Source organism: Symphalangus syndactylus, chromosome 24 (genome assembly GCF_028878055.3).
Source record: "Symphalangus syndactylus isolate Jambi chromosome 24, NHGRI_mSymSyn1-v2.1_pri, whole genome shotgun sequence".
In the NCBI taxonomy this organism is placed as follows: Eukaryota; Metazoa; Chordata; class Mammalia; order Primates; family Hylobatidae; genus Symphalangus; species Symphalangus syndactylus.
The window spans coordinates 61380003-61394869 of record NC_072446.2 but is presented as its reverse complement, the minus strand read 5'-3'; the positions used below and the strand labels follow the sequence as shown (position 1 = coordinate 61394869).

Genomic DNA, 14867 nt, shown 5'->3' with positions numbered 1-14867 from the left:
CTAGACATCCAAGTAAAAGTTCAGAGTGATTTCCTTTTTGCTCCTTAATATTTTTAATCCTTTATCATCTTACCTAAAGCCATTAGTATTTCCTGGAGCAGATGGGGTATAAGCCATAAAATGACATATTTACTTCTTTGTAGGAAGAAAATTAGGAGAAGAGATTCTATAACACGATTGAATTTTAAAAGCTAAATTCCTTGAGGAAAGATTATCTTTCTCCATAGATCTCATTCTCTGATAAAACAAATGAGGTTGTCTCAGAGGCACCTGTTAATATTGACCTACATCATCCCTAGTTCTGACCTTGTGTCCCCAGCCACTGGGAAGTTTTTGGTAGAAAAGGAACTATTAAGTTGGTTCATTTCTTATTTCTTGGAAAGAGAAAGGTCTCCCTCCCCTTGCAGTTCTGCTTGATCTGGTCTCTGAAGGAGACTTCCACAGAAATAAGGGCACAATCTGTGCCTTACAACTACACCTATCATTTCCTCTTTACTTAAGGTCAAAATTTCCATTACTGCTTAGATTCTATTAATAATGGGCTTGAAGATTATTTTGGGGAATTATTCTTTCAAGGAATATAGTGTTAGGACCTGCCCCTTGAGAAGGGTCTCTGCCTGGATGGAGGAATGAGGATGCTCTTGAGAAAGAACTGAGTTGTGAATTTTTTCTTTTCAAGTAAATTTCCCATTTGTTTTAAAAAAAGGTATGTTGCCGAGCTTTTGAGGAACTCTTCAGAATACCAGAGATGTCTTCAATTTAATAACATCTTACAGCACCGTTTTCACCAACTAGTATACCCTTTGCCTGAAAATCCTTGTCATCTATGATGATAAATTTACTACTCATTCAGACTGTCTCTCTGAAATACCAGAAAAATATGATCTTCATTCTCTTCTTTGGACCCTTTAGTAGTACCTACCATGAGTAAATTCAGCCTCATTGTTGATGGAAATATCCCTCCCTGGTGAAAGCTGACAGAATCTAAGCAATCTGAAGGTCCCATGGCTACCAGACTGGCACATTCTAGGTTTTCCCAGCTGCCATTTCTTCTTTAGTGGTGTGGTCAGTACTCCTCTGGCCCCTTCAGTGAAGTGTTTGGGGTTTTACCCACTCTGGCATTCTCTTTACAACGTTTTATCAGATCAGAATTTCCCAGTAATTTAACACTTCTGTAATGACCAAAGAGAAATTTCTTATCCAGAATGTCGAGGAATATGTCTCAGATAAATGAGATGTATGCCTACATTTCAAAACGGCATCAGGCTTCAAGTTACAGAAATACCATCCACATCCTAGGTAGTGACTTCCACAAAACACAAAGTCATTTTTTAAAGAAAACAACTGTTTTCTCTCATTGAATGAGAAGTAGTTTAGGGCTAATATGACTCCTCCACAGATGATGTCAGAGATTGAGACACCTCCCCACTGTTCTTTCTACCACACCATAGTGTAGTCAGCATGCATGTTGACTAGATGGCTGCTGAAGTCTTACCCCCATGTGTTAGTCTTAGGCAGGAAGGTGGATGAATAGGAAATCAATAATAAAAAATAATAAATAAATAACAAAGCTCTGCTATGGGAGTAAGCCCTCTGTCATAAGCTTGCCTGGAAGCCCCACCTAATGGCATCTACCTCCATCTAAATTGGTCGCTCATCTCTTTTTCATCTTTGAAAGAGATGCTGATAAATGTATGTTCTAAATTGGGCATATAGCCTGCCCAATAATGTAGGGATTCTGTTAGCAGGGAAAATGAGAATTGATAGTGGGTAGGCAACCACCAATCTATGTCATAATGATATTTTCTTTGATTTAGAATTTCTTTTTAAATTGAGATCATGCATATGTGGAAGAAAATACATGAACTAGGTCTTAAAATATTTTGTTTACTATGAATTTAGCATCTGAAAAATACATCTTTAACATACTCTGAGCAGGATTTAATCAGCTTGACTTTTTCGCTCTCAGACCTAATGATGAGATATAGGTCATTGTTTCATATTTTTCCAAGGAATTTTAAGGGTCTACTGTAAACATTCCTGAGAAACATTTTTTTTCTCATTTGCTATTTCAAGTTCAGAAAGAGGAATAAAAGTCACTGTTTCTTGGGTATCTGCATATTATTTAGATCTTAGAGTCTAGAAGAGAGAAGCATCTCCTGGTTTTTAAATATCAGTCCCTACGTTTTTGGATTTGAGATGAAGAATGCTAGTGTGTGATCTGTAACTAATAACTGCTCCAGTTTCGTGATGTGTAAATATTTATTCTGTTGTACTTATCGTCTTCTCCTGGGACCACGGCCTAAATCTCATCTTCAAATTGACCAACAAGATGAGGACGTTCATAACAAGTTATTTTTTAAGCCAGTCCAAGGCAGGCTCAAATAACTTAACCAAATTCCTCACATCTGTGAAGCTTCAAGATGTGGCTCTCCTTGTCATTGCATTGTATTTTCTCACAGATGTTTCTTCTGCTCCCTAAAGGAAACACTGATGCTATTCAGTACCTGACACATGAATCTTTCATGCAGGTTATAGGTGACCTCTAATGGAATCCACTTTTTACCTGATTACTTCAGCTATATTGTTTTTCCTCCCCAAGGGGTTAGGACAGCTATTTAACCTTATTCTTTTGTGTCTTCCTTTGAGAGTGGATTCTTGCTTTGTATCCTTTCTGATGAGGAAGATGATGATGATGAATATCTGTGTAACAAACCACTTCCAAAGTTTAGTGACTTAAAACAACAGCTATTTAATTATTGATTCTATGGGTTCACTGTAAAGCTGGACAGTTCTTTTTCTGTTATCTGGCCTCACTCATATGACCACTCATCTGGTCAGTTGCCAGGAAAGCCGAATGCTGGCTAGTCTAAGTTGGCCTCCGTTGAGATGGCTTAATTCTGTTCCATATAATCTCTCATCCTTCAGCTAGCTGATCTGGACTAGCTCACATGGGAGCTAAGCAGAGTTCCAAGAGAGTGGGCAGAAATGTGAAAGGCCTCTTGAGACTTAGGACTAGTACTGGCACAGAGTCATTTTTGCCTCATTCTATTGACCAAAACAAGTCATGAGATTAGCCTAGATTCAAGTGATAGGGAAACAGATTGTATCTCTTGATGGCAGGAGCTGCAGAGTCATATGGCCAAGGGCATGGATACAAAGAAAGAAGTAATTTCTGCAGCCTTTGTGAAAGGTCTACCACATTAAGATTCTTTGAGCACTTATTCAGGCACTGTATGAGCTAAGCAGTGTACGTGTTATCTTATTCAATTCTCATAAGAACTCTACAAGGTTGATACTAATATTATACCCATTACATAGATGCAAAAATTCTAAGTGACAGAGACTGGCATTTAGATTTTAAAGCCCTTTTAATTACCAGATCTGCGGACTCCAGATGTTCTTGATTGTATAGTTCTCTCAGTACAAATATTTTGAGCATGTACTTATATGTATGTGTATGTTTGCTTATAAATTATATACAAGTACTACTGTCATCTATATATTAAATATTACTAAACTTGAACTTCATTCTTATCTTTTAAGATAAAAATTATAAATATCAACTAAAGTTTCAGTGTATTTTTTCATCCTTTATATGAATGTCTTGTAGCCTCACTTTGGAGACCATGCATCAAGCGTCTCCTTACGCCCAAGATATTTCATGATTCCCATGTATAGCTTTAAGTGAAACAGTGTTTAATTGAAATCCTACTTGTCATTGAATTCAGTTCTAGTTCCAGCTAATATTGCTTGCTTTCAATGCAAACTTTTAAGGGTGGGGACTCTTCCTCTTTGGATATTTGATTAGGACTTGCGGAGGAGTGTGAGAGCAAGGCTTTAATTAAATTTTGAGAGGATCTTTTGATTTATGAGAGTCAGGACTCATGGTTTCATGTGTCCAGTGAATACTAAGATCACTTACCACAGGGCCCAATTGCTCATCACTCTCTGGAGCTGTGTCAATAAAACAAGATAATGTGGAGGAATGCTTCTCCAAGTTCTCAGTTGGTAGTGTGTGTCTCTGTTATCTGCAGAGATTACTAAATGCAGACTCTGCATTTCTACGGCTGGAGAGACTGATTTTACAGATTTGAGGCTGGGTATGGGAATCTGCATTTTTACTAGGCTGTCTTGGTGACATTGACCACAATTTTAGGGCCATAAAATCTGAATTCATATCTGCCACTTAGGTGGATGACCTTAGACAAGGAATCTATTCTTGAACTTGTTGAATTTCTTCAACTATAAAATGGAAAAGGTGGCTGGGCATGGTGGTTCACACCTGTAATCCCAGCACTTTGGGAGGCTGAAGCAGGTGGATCACTTGAGGTGAGGAGTTCGACACTAGCCTGACCAACATGGTGAAACCCCATCTCTACTAAAAATACAAAAAATTAGCTGGGTGTGGTGGTGGGCGCCTGTAATCTCAGCTACTCGGGAGGCTGAGGCAGGAGAATTGCTTGAACCTGGGAGCTGGAGGTTGCAGTGAGGCAAGATTGTGCCACTGCACTCCAGCCTGGGCAACAAGAGTGAAACTCCCTCTCAAAAAGAAAAAGGTAATAAAGCTCAAGACCACCTTGCAAAATATTTTGCAAATTAAATTTGTGATAATTTTGTCAAAGTGCTTTATAAAATGTAATACATTAATATGTGACACATTCCCTAAAATTTTGTCAATCTATTAAAAGATATATTCTCCATACTAAGGTATTTGGTATATTGTAAATTACTTTTAATTTCAATGAAAACATGATTCTGAGCTTTTCTGCCGTATTCATTTGGGTCCCAAAGAAAGAGACCATGGCTTATATTTCCTTTCTTCTCTGCATGAATGGAGGTAGAAGACAGTGGGGATTTATAACAGACTTTAAGTTCAGGCAAACATGGGCTCTGACCCCAGCTTCTACATGATCTTGCAGTGATTACTTAACTTCCACCTCTTCATTTATTAAGTAGTGATCCTAATGAATTCTTCCTTTCAAAATTTTTATCATGATTTTATCATGATTGAGATATTATAGCCAAAATTTATTGCATACTTGCTACGTGCCAGGCATTATTCAAAGTGCTTGTCAATTTACTCACGAAAATTCTATAATTTTGAGTGGAGATCCTATGAGGGATCCCATTTTAAAGATGAGAAAATCAAGAAAAAGATATTTAAATGGTGGCACTAGGATTCAAATCTCTGCTGTCTGACACCTTAACCATCCTCTTTCTACTTCATAAAACTACCTCTTAAAAAGTGAAAGCTTACAAGTCATTTACCACACCAGTGGGCACACAGCACATCTTCAAAATATGTGACATTATTATTATTGTTGTTAATATTATTATTTGATTTCCCCACAGCTTCATGCAGAATGCTTTGTGCAAGGTAGTTGTTTAACAAATTTATGTTAATTTGATTTTTAAAGAACTTTGTTGTATCCTCTTGGGCTTCTGAGAGATATATATTCAATGAGTGAAACCTCTTACTTTTTAGGCTAATATGATTTATGCAGCTGCTTATAGATTAAGTTACCATCTTTTATTTACAAAAAAAGATTAAATAAATATGTGAAAATCCAAGAACTTCGAAATATCCTTGTGAAAATCCAAGAACTCCAAAATCCCCCTTGCTAAAAACTGTTTAGAAAATTATCTTTGTAAGACAAGAAGGAGACAAAGACCAAGCCTACATTTGATCGGTGTACCTGAAAGTGATGGGGAGAATAGAACCAAGTTGAAAAGCACTCTTCAGGATATTATCCAGGAGAACTTCCCCAAACTAGAAAGACAGGCCAACATTCAAATTCAGGAAACACAGAGAACACCACAAAGATACTCCTCAAGAAGAGCAACCCCAAGACACATAATCGTTAGATTCACCAAGGTTGAAATGAAGGAAAAAATGTTAAGTGCAGCCAGAGAGAAAGGTCAGGTTACCCACAAAGGGAAGCCCAGCAGACTAACAGCAGATCTCTCTGAAGAAACCCTACAAGTCAGAAGACAGTGGGGGCCAATATTCAACATTCTTATAGAAAAGAATTTTCAACTCAGAATTTCATATCCAGCCAAACTAAGCTTCATAAGTGAAGGAGAAATAAAATCCTTTGCAGTCAAGCAGAGACTGAGAGATTTTGTCACCACCAGGCCTGCCTTATAAGAGCTCCTGAAGGAAGCACTAAATATGGAAAGGAAAAACCAGTACCAGCCACTGCAAAAACATACCAAATTGTAAAGACGATCAACACTATGAAGAAACTGCATCAACAAATGGGCAAAATAACCAGCTAGCATCATAATGACAGGATCAAATTCACACATAACAATATTAACCTTAAATATAAACAGGCTAAATGCCCCAATTAAAAGACACAGACAGGCAAATTGGATAAAGAGTCAAGACCCGTTGGTGTGCTGTGTTCAGGAGACACAGCTCACGTGCAAACACACACATAGGCTCAAAATAAAGGGATGGAGGAAGAGTTACCAAGCAAATGGAAAACCAACAAAAAGCAGGGGTTGCAATCCTAGTCTCTGATAAAACAGACTTTAAACCAACAAAGATTTTAAAAAAAGACAAGGGCATTACATAATGGTAAAGGGATCAATGCAACAAGAAGAGCTAACTATCCTAAATGTATATGCACCCAATGCAGGTGTACCAAGATTCATAAAGCAAGTTCTTAGAGACCCACAAGGAGACTTAGATTCTCACACAACAATAGTGGGAGACTTTAACACCCCACTGTCAATATTAGACAGATCAATGAGACAGAAAATTAACAAGGATATTCAGGACTTGAACTCAGCTCTGGACCAAATGGACCTAATAGACATCTACAGAACTCTCCACCCCAAATCAACAGAATATACATTCTTCTCAGCACCACATCACACTTATTCTAACATACATCCACAACACACTTATTCCACATAATTGGAAGTAAAATACTCCTCAGCAAATGCAAAAGAACGGAAATCATAACAAACTGTCTCTCAGACCACAGTGCAATCAAATTAGAACTCCGGATTAAGAAACTCACTCAAAACTGCACAACTACATGGAAACTGAACAACCTGTTCCTGAATGACTACTGGGTAAATAACAAAATTAAGGCAGAAATAAATAAGTTCTTTGAAACCAATGAGAACAAAGACACAACATACCAGAATCTCTGGGACACAGCTAAAGCAGTGTTTAGAGGGAAATTTATAGCACTAAATGCCCACAGGAGAAAGTGGGAAGGATTTAAAATCAACACCCTAACATCACAATTAAAAGAACTAGAGAAGCAAGAGCAAACAAATTCAAAAGCTAGCAGAAAACAAGAAATAACTAAGATCAAAGCAGAACTGAAGGAGATAGAGTCACAAAAATCTCTTCAAAAAATCAATGAATTCAGGAGCTGGATTTTTGAAAAGATTAACAAAATAGATAGACCACTAGCCAACTAATAAAGAAGAAAAGAGAGAAGAAACAAATAGATACAATAAAAAATGATAAGGGGGATATCACCACTGATCCCATAGAAATAAAAACTACCACAGGGCCAATTTCTAAAATAACTGGATTTCACTAAATGCTGCATTTAGTGTTTTTCAAAACCTGTGTTTAGAACTTTGTCTTGGTTCTCTTTTATTTTTATTTTCTGATAGCTCTATATTCATTACTGTACAGTACCTGATACATTTCTGTTCAATGCTTTGCAGCTTGCTTTTTCTCTTTTCAGGATCAACTTGTTCATTTGCATATAAAATGATGAGATTTAACTGAGGAATGCCAGAGACGCAGATTGGACTCTCTGGGGCAAAATAATCCTAAGTTAAAAAAAAATTTGAGGTGGTTTCATGTCCTATTTCTTTTGCCTTTATTTTAGCTATCTAAACAGTGGAATAAGACTATTCTATAATAACATCTTCAAACTCTAAGCTCCAAGGTAATATGAACAAAAGGGACAACAATTCCCCTCAAGCATAACTGAAACTTATCTTTCTATCCCACTCTCAGACAGTGGAATTCTTTAGGCTATAGTCTAAGGAAAGCTAACCAGATAGCCTAATTAATAGGCTGAAGTCCTCTGGATTTAGCCTTTGCTAGATAATTGGAGAAAATACGTCAGGGAGTCAAAATCCTTGCCTTAGTTAACCATCTGCCTGCAAGCATTTTGGCCTTCTTGTCAGGATGGTAAATGACAGGTATGTCAGTACAGCAGAAAGCCTAGCCTTTAGAAGGAGCTGCAGCTAGACTCCCCTCAGTCCTGAGGAAGAGCAGCCCTGTGAGTGACCTCAGTGTTCACCCGAACACTAGCTGACCTTACCACAGGCAGTCTTTAATAAGTCTCTGCTTTAATCTTGTTAGTCTGGTTTCAGTCACTAAGTAGGAGGAACAACTATTTGAATAAGTAGGAGAGCTTGGCTTTGGGTACTCACCGAGTCTTCAGACTCCAGCATGATTAAGGACTCTGAGACATACCTAGGGCAATGAGCTTGGCCAATACATTCATTCTAGTAATAAAAGCTGATTTTTTTGCACAAGTCTAAAAAAAAACAGTGATCCAGTGGAACAAAAATTGCCATCATGATATTTGCAACAGAAATGAATGTATTTGTTAAGGCAAACTGGTGTTGCAAACATCCCCAAATTGTAGTGGTTCTACATAATAAAGGTTTATCACCTGATTCACAGTCTAGTATGGGAAGTGGGAGTGGAGCTGTGTTCCACACAGTCATTTAGGGACTCAGGCACTTTTTGTCTGGTTGCTGCACCATCTCCTGGGTCATTGGTGTCCTGCCTGAGTCCCTGCATTCAGCCTGCAGACAATGGAAGGTCTTATGGAGGACCTTGTGCAGGATTTTTATGGACTGGATGTAGAAATAGTTATATCACTTTTATTCATACTCTTTAAACAGGACTCAGTCTCGCAACCCCCTAACATTACAAGAGTGTTTGGGAAGTACTGTCTTGCTCATGTAGCCCAGGAATAAAACCAAATGGGCTTTGGTGAACAAACAGCAGTCTAGCCACAGTGGTCTTGAAAAATTCTATATATTGTTGTTTTATTTACTGATGGAGCTTAGTTGTCTTTTTTCCTATGAGATATATATTTTTGGTATGACAAGAAGCATAGACAGTCCTATTGCTCTCTAGAAGATTGTATTCCACTTTTTTTCCGTCTTTTAGATTTCTGATCTTGGGTTCTATTCTTTTCTTCTTTAGTGGTGATTAGGTTTAGACGATCTGTGTCAGCCCGAGTACAAACTATGGGTCTCCTCCCCATCTGCCTTCCCAGGGTAGATGTGAGAAGTGCTACTGTGTTGTATTCCACATCTTGCCACTATTCAGCCTGCTGTCTTTTTATTCTGACCCTTTGTGAAGTCAAAAGGCAAGGTTTTCTGCAGATTGAACTAGACCCGAGTGGAGAAGGGGGTGAACTTTCAGATTCAATGAATTATAACACTTCTAATATAGAACCTCATCACCAGATTTGTGATGACAACACTGGCTGTGCATTTGACTTTACTTTTTACTTTCCAATTCCTTGGATTTGAGTAACCTATCAATTTCCTCAGTATTGTCAGGAAAAAAAAAAAAAAGTTACTTTTCCTTCCAAATTTAATTGATCAAAATCAACTGTATTAAGCAGTTACAGAGTTATTTATTAAGATAGGTGGGGATATACAAAAGAATAAGCCACCTCCTGTTTCTTCAAGAAACTGAGACTAAGGTGGGAAACAGACTTTTAGCATATAAGCATTCTGCTGTGTTTATGTAACAGCTATAAAACAGTTTATAAATATGACAATAAGGGTGCAAACCAGAATATTATGGGAACATAAAGAGACATGTATTTTGTCCAGTTGTAAATGGTTTCTTAAAAGAGAAAACATTTGAAATAGAAATTGAAAAATGGGAAAGACCTTGCTAGGCAGAAAAGGGGAGGGAATAGAAAGCCTGGGTAGAGGGTACCATGCAAAGGAAGTCATGGTGCCTTTAGAGAACAGCAAGGTCATGGGTGTGGCCAAATCAGAGGATGTGAAGGAAGAAAGTGTAGGAGGATATGAGGGTTGGGAGGATAAGTTGGAACAACATTTATGAAGGGTCTAAACACCATAATTTGGAATTAGTGTTTTACAATGTAAGATATGAAGAACAACAAACATGACTTTAATAGGGAAGTAGTAAGATCAGACTCACATTTTAGAAAAATAAGTCTAGCAACAGAATTGACAATAGATTAGAGAAATTTAAACTCTTATATTGAGTTTGTACATATAGGGGTATTACCTTTTTGTCTTCCAAAGACATGCTTTTGAGCATAGAGTTGATACAATTAATATTACCATTGCCCTTTTCTCCCACACACTTTTTTTTTCAAGTGCCACAAATATAGCTCTGAAATAATAGGAGATCATATTTTAATTGAAAGTGTGGTATGTAGTTCCATTGTTCTGTAATGAAAGACTAACATGTATCAGATGACCTTCATACCAATAGCAATTAGAAATTCTTGAAAAATATAAGCAACAACAGAAATTGTTTATTGGCACTAGCAAGTAGGCTGAAATAAAAGAGATTCTATTTGTGAAATAAGGAACCACACTGAGTGAGAGCCACATTTAAGAGATCATGTGACTTGGACCCTGAGGGTCCTACTTAACTCATATGGTAAGTGGCTGAGAGGGCTGAAATAGAAAGCAATAGTTATTCACATGGGAAACCACAGGACTGAATTCAGGATTGTCAGAATAGGAATTAAGGAGCAGATGCCAGAAAGGAGACAGTCACAGATGAAGGAGCCCAAAATCTACAAATTAAATCCCTCTTTAATCCTTGGTTGAGTCTATGCATATGCAGAGAAAGACTCTAAGAAGCCTAGGAAGAAAATGAAAACTAGAGGGTGTAAATAACTGAGCAAATAATTCAGCAGCTTCTTACCTGTATGTCTATAGAATTTGGAATTTTAGTTCTCCCCAAGTTAGAGTGGGCTTGGCTAACATCTTGGGTTTTCCACTGAAACTCCAGAAGGGCTATGCGGTAGGAGTAAAGACTACATCCTGGGACTAAGGGATTTATCGTAGAACTTAAGGAAAAACTGAAATAGACCCACCTTAACAAAGCTTCCATATTACTTGACAGTATTTTACCTGCCTGCTAGAACAAACTTCTAAGATAATAGAATCTTCTAAGATAATAAAAGATAATAGAATCTAAAGCCTCTACCATATATTATACGCAAGTTTCAATATGCCATCAGTAATTTACTAGACATGCAAAGAAATAAGAAAATGTATCCCAGAGTCAAATGAAAAATGAGTCAATACAGACAGACCCATAGCTGACCTAGATAATGGAATTGGCACATAGGGACATTAAAATAACTATGTCACATCTGTTAAGGAATTTACATGACTAGATAAAATAGAATGAGTGATGAGATGGGAAATTTCAGGAGTCATAGGAAAACAGTAAGAAGGAGAACCAAATGGAAATTTCAAGAATGAAAAAAAATGAAATATTTGAAATTTTAAAAAGTGAAATGGAATTAATAACAGATTTATCACAACTCAGTAATAAAAAGACAACAAAAATTAGCAAAAGACATGAGCAGACACTTCCAAAAATAAGATATATGAATGGCCAATATACATTTGGCAAGATATCTAACATCATTGATTGTCAGGGAAATGTGCATTGAATACTCCTTCATAGTCATTAGAATTACCAACATTAAAAAGGCTGACGACAACAAAAGATTGCCAAAATTTGAACTCTCCTACATTGCTGGGGTTGTGTGTTACATGGTAATCACTTGGGAAAACTGTTATGTTAGTTCTTTATGAAATAAATATATACTTACCTAGTAATTTCACTTGATATTTGCCCAATGGAAATGAAAACGTATAGCTACAAGATGGTTTATACAAGTATGCAGATTGATTCATAATAGCTAAAAACTAGAAACAGTCTAATGTCTATTCACAGATGAATGGATAAAGAAATTACAGCATATTCAACAATGGAGTATTAGAAATAAAAAGGAAGAAGTCTAAATATATACAACACAGATGAGTCTCGGAAATATTTAATATGTGGAGTAAAAGAAGGCAGTTTCTCTATCTTTATACAAAGTTTGAAGTTATATAGCAGCTAAAACAGTTCTGGTGATCGGAGTCAGAACAGGAACTCCCTCTGGGTGAGGGGCGGGGAAATTGAATGGAAAGGGCACAAGGTAGCTTTTTGGGTTGATGGAAAGGTTTTGTATCTTTATTAGCATCATGGTTACATAAATGCACACAGTTGTTAAAACTTGTCAAAACTGCACACTTAAAATCTGTTCATTTGATTGTGTGTACATTATAAGTCATAAATAGAATGGATGGGAATTTAAAAGTAATGTAATATAGTGCTTCGATATGCCACATGCAGGAATTGAGAAGACTGATTTATAACGGTTAAGAGCATGGTTGCAGCATCAGACAAATCTGGGGTTTTGAATCACATTGTGAATACTTTGTGAATGTAAGCAAGTTACTAACCTAAGATCCTATGAAACGGAGATGATAAAATTAATATTTACCTTATAAGGTTGTCCTTAGTGCAGTGCCCAGCACATTTATGCATTTGGTACATTTAAGCTGTAGTCATTATTATTAAATAGCTCTTCAGCTAGATTTTCATTGCCCGAATGCAGTCAGGAATACTGGGATAACCATGAAAATTTTGAGAATTAGATATCTGCAAACTGCATTAAGGTGCAATCTAAATAATGCCGATAATATTTGACAGCATATGATTAAGTAGACTAGGAAATCCTATTTTCATTATCTATTTGAAAGTAACTAATTATCTCTTTGCCAAGAAAACATTTACTTTAAAATACTTTTCTTAAAGCTCTTGTAAAAAATTTTCATATATAGAGAAATTAGGACATAATTTTTTCCCTTATACAGTAATCTCACCCTCTGTTTCCCATCTCATAATAATATCACCAATGGTGCATATATTTTCAGTACATATATATGTGTGTGTGCTGAATATATATATATATATATACACATTACATATATATACCCATATATATGTATATTCAGTACCTATATATATATGTATGTGTGTGTGTATAATGTTGTAAACAAAATGGTAACCATACTATATATACTTTTCTAAACCTGGCATTTTCACTGAGAAATCTTTTCATGTGAAGGACTCTGTTTACCTATAGCTGGTCTATTCATTTTAAGTGGTGTATTACAGTCTATGGCATTGATGGGCTTTTATTTATTTAACCAGCTCCTGTTGGTGGACATCTGAGTAGATCCAAGTTTTCACTATTGTAAACAACTGTGACATCCTTGTATACATATTTTTTGCACTTCTGTTAATAATTTCATGTAAGAAATTTAAAAAGTAAAACTGCTAATTGAAAGAATTTTAACAAAATATATTAATGTTTCTTTGTAAGAGAAAAAACTTGATGGTTTTTTGGTTTTTTTTTTGAGATGGAGTTTCACTCTTGTTGCCCAGGCTGGAGTGCAATGGCACGATCTTGGCTCACTGCAACCTCCGCCTCCTGGGTTCAAGCAATTCTCCTGCCTCAGCCTCCTGAGTAGCTAGGATTACAGGCATGCACCACCACACCCAGCTAATTTTGTATTTTTAGTAGGGACAGGGTTTCTGCATGTTGGTCAGGCTGGTCTCGAACATCTGACCTCAGGTGATTCGCCCGCCTCAGCCTCCTAAAGTGCAGGGATTACAAGCATGAGCCACTGTGCCCGGCCTTTATTTCTTCTTTTTAAATAAAGAAGAATTATTTCAAAATTTACACAAAATTTTGATTTAGAGTTCTGAACTACCACCAAAGGGACACATAACACTGTACTAGACAGTATGCTGAATGCCTTCCATGCACAAAACTATTCAAATTTTATGCACAACTTTGTAACTAGGTGAGATACTACCATTATTGACAAGGACTTATAAGAAAACCAGTGCTTGGAGCATGCCATATCTGGTAAATGTTAAAGTCTGGATTTCAACCTAGATTTTGCGAAACATGCAGTGTAGCGTAATCTGGAGTGAATTAATTTTGTTGTGAGTGTCTTTGAGGTTGAGGATCATTGTCAAACTTTGGTGATATGCAAGTGGTGAAGTAATAAAGCCCAGATAATCTTGTTTCCCTGGGACACTTGTGAGGCCAAAAGTGATGTCTCCCTGCCACGCAGTGGCAGCAGAAGTCAACCTGGACATTAGACAAGTTATACTTCCCTTAGTGCCAATAGCCTGTCCCATATCCAGCTTCCTCTTAAATAATAATAATGGTAATGATAACAAAGGTCAAGGATCAATTACATGGTGTTACGGACTGTGGAGAGGAGGAGAAGTCTTCAGACCTCTAATATTCTATGTTCACATTCCAGTTACTATTACTCTCTCTTTTCCTTTATTTTATAATCTTGCTTTTTTTTTCTATCCAAGGGGCCCATTCAATAATAACTAAATCCCCAAATTCTCAGTTTCCTAATTTATGTGTCTGTGATCTTTTAATCTTCTGCCCTTCTACCTGTGCACTCACACACAGAGAGCCTTAATTTCCAGCGACATCATATTTGTGCTCTCAAAAGGTAATTTGTGATGCCTGGATGTCAAAGGCACCCAGATGTAAAGCCAGAGAGCTGATGAGACCTGAGACTGGTCACGGGCACAAAGCCTGCCCCTCTGGCAGAGTCGGAGCAGCACTGAAGTTCTGCTTCAGTCCCTGCCAAGTGAGAGTAAGGGGTGGTCTTATGGGTGTTAAGCAAGACCTAATCTACCCTTGCGCGGCACCCAGTCAGACACCCTGCAGCAACACAATCATGTTTGTGTCATTCTGTTGTGG

The 14867-nt window shown here is 37.1% G+C and overlaps 1 protein-coding gene across 7 annotated transcripts in view; it reads left to right on the top strand.

Annotated features, from left to right (window-relative positions):
- Positions 1–14867, top strand: part of MACROD2 (mono-ADP ribosylhydrolase 2) — a 2104525-nt gene that overhangs the window by 706126 nt on the left and 1383532 nt on the right. The gene's annotated exons all lie outside the window — the stretch shown is intronic.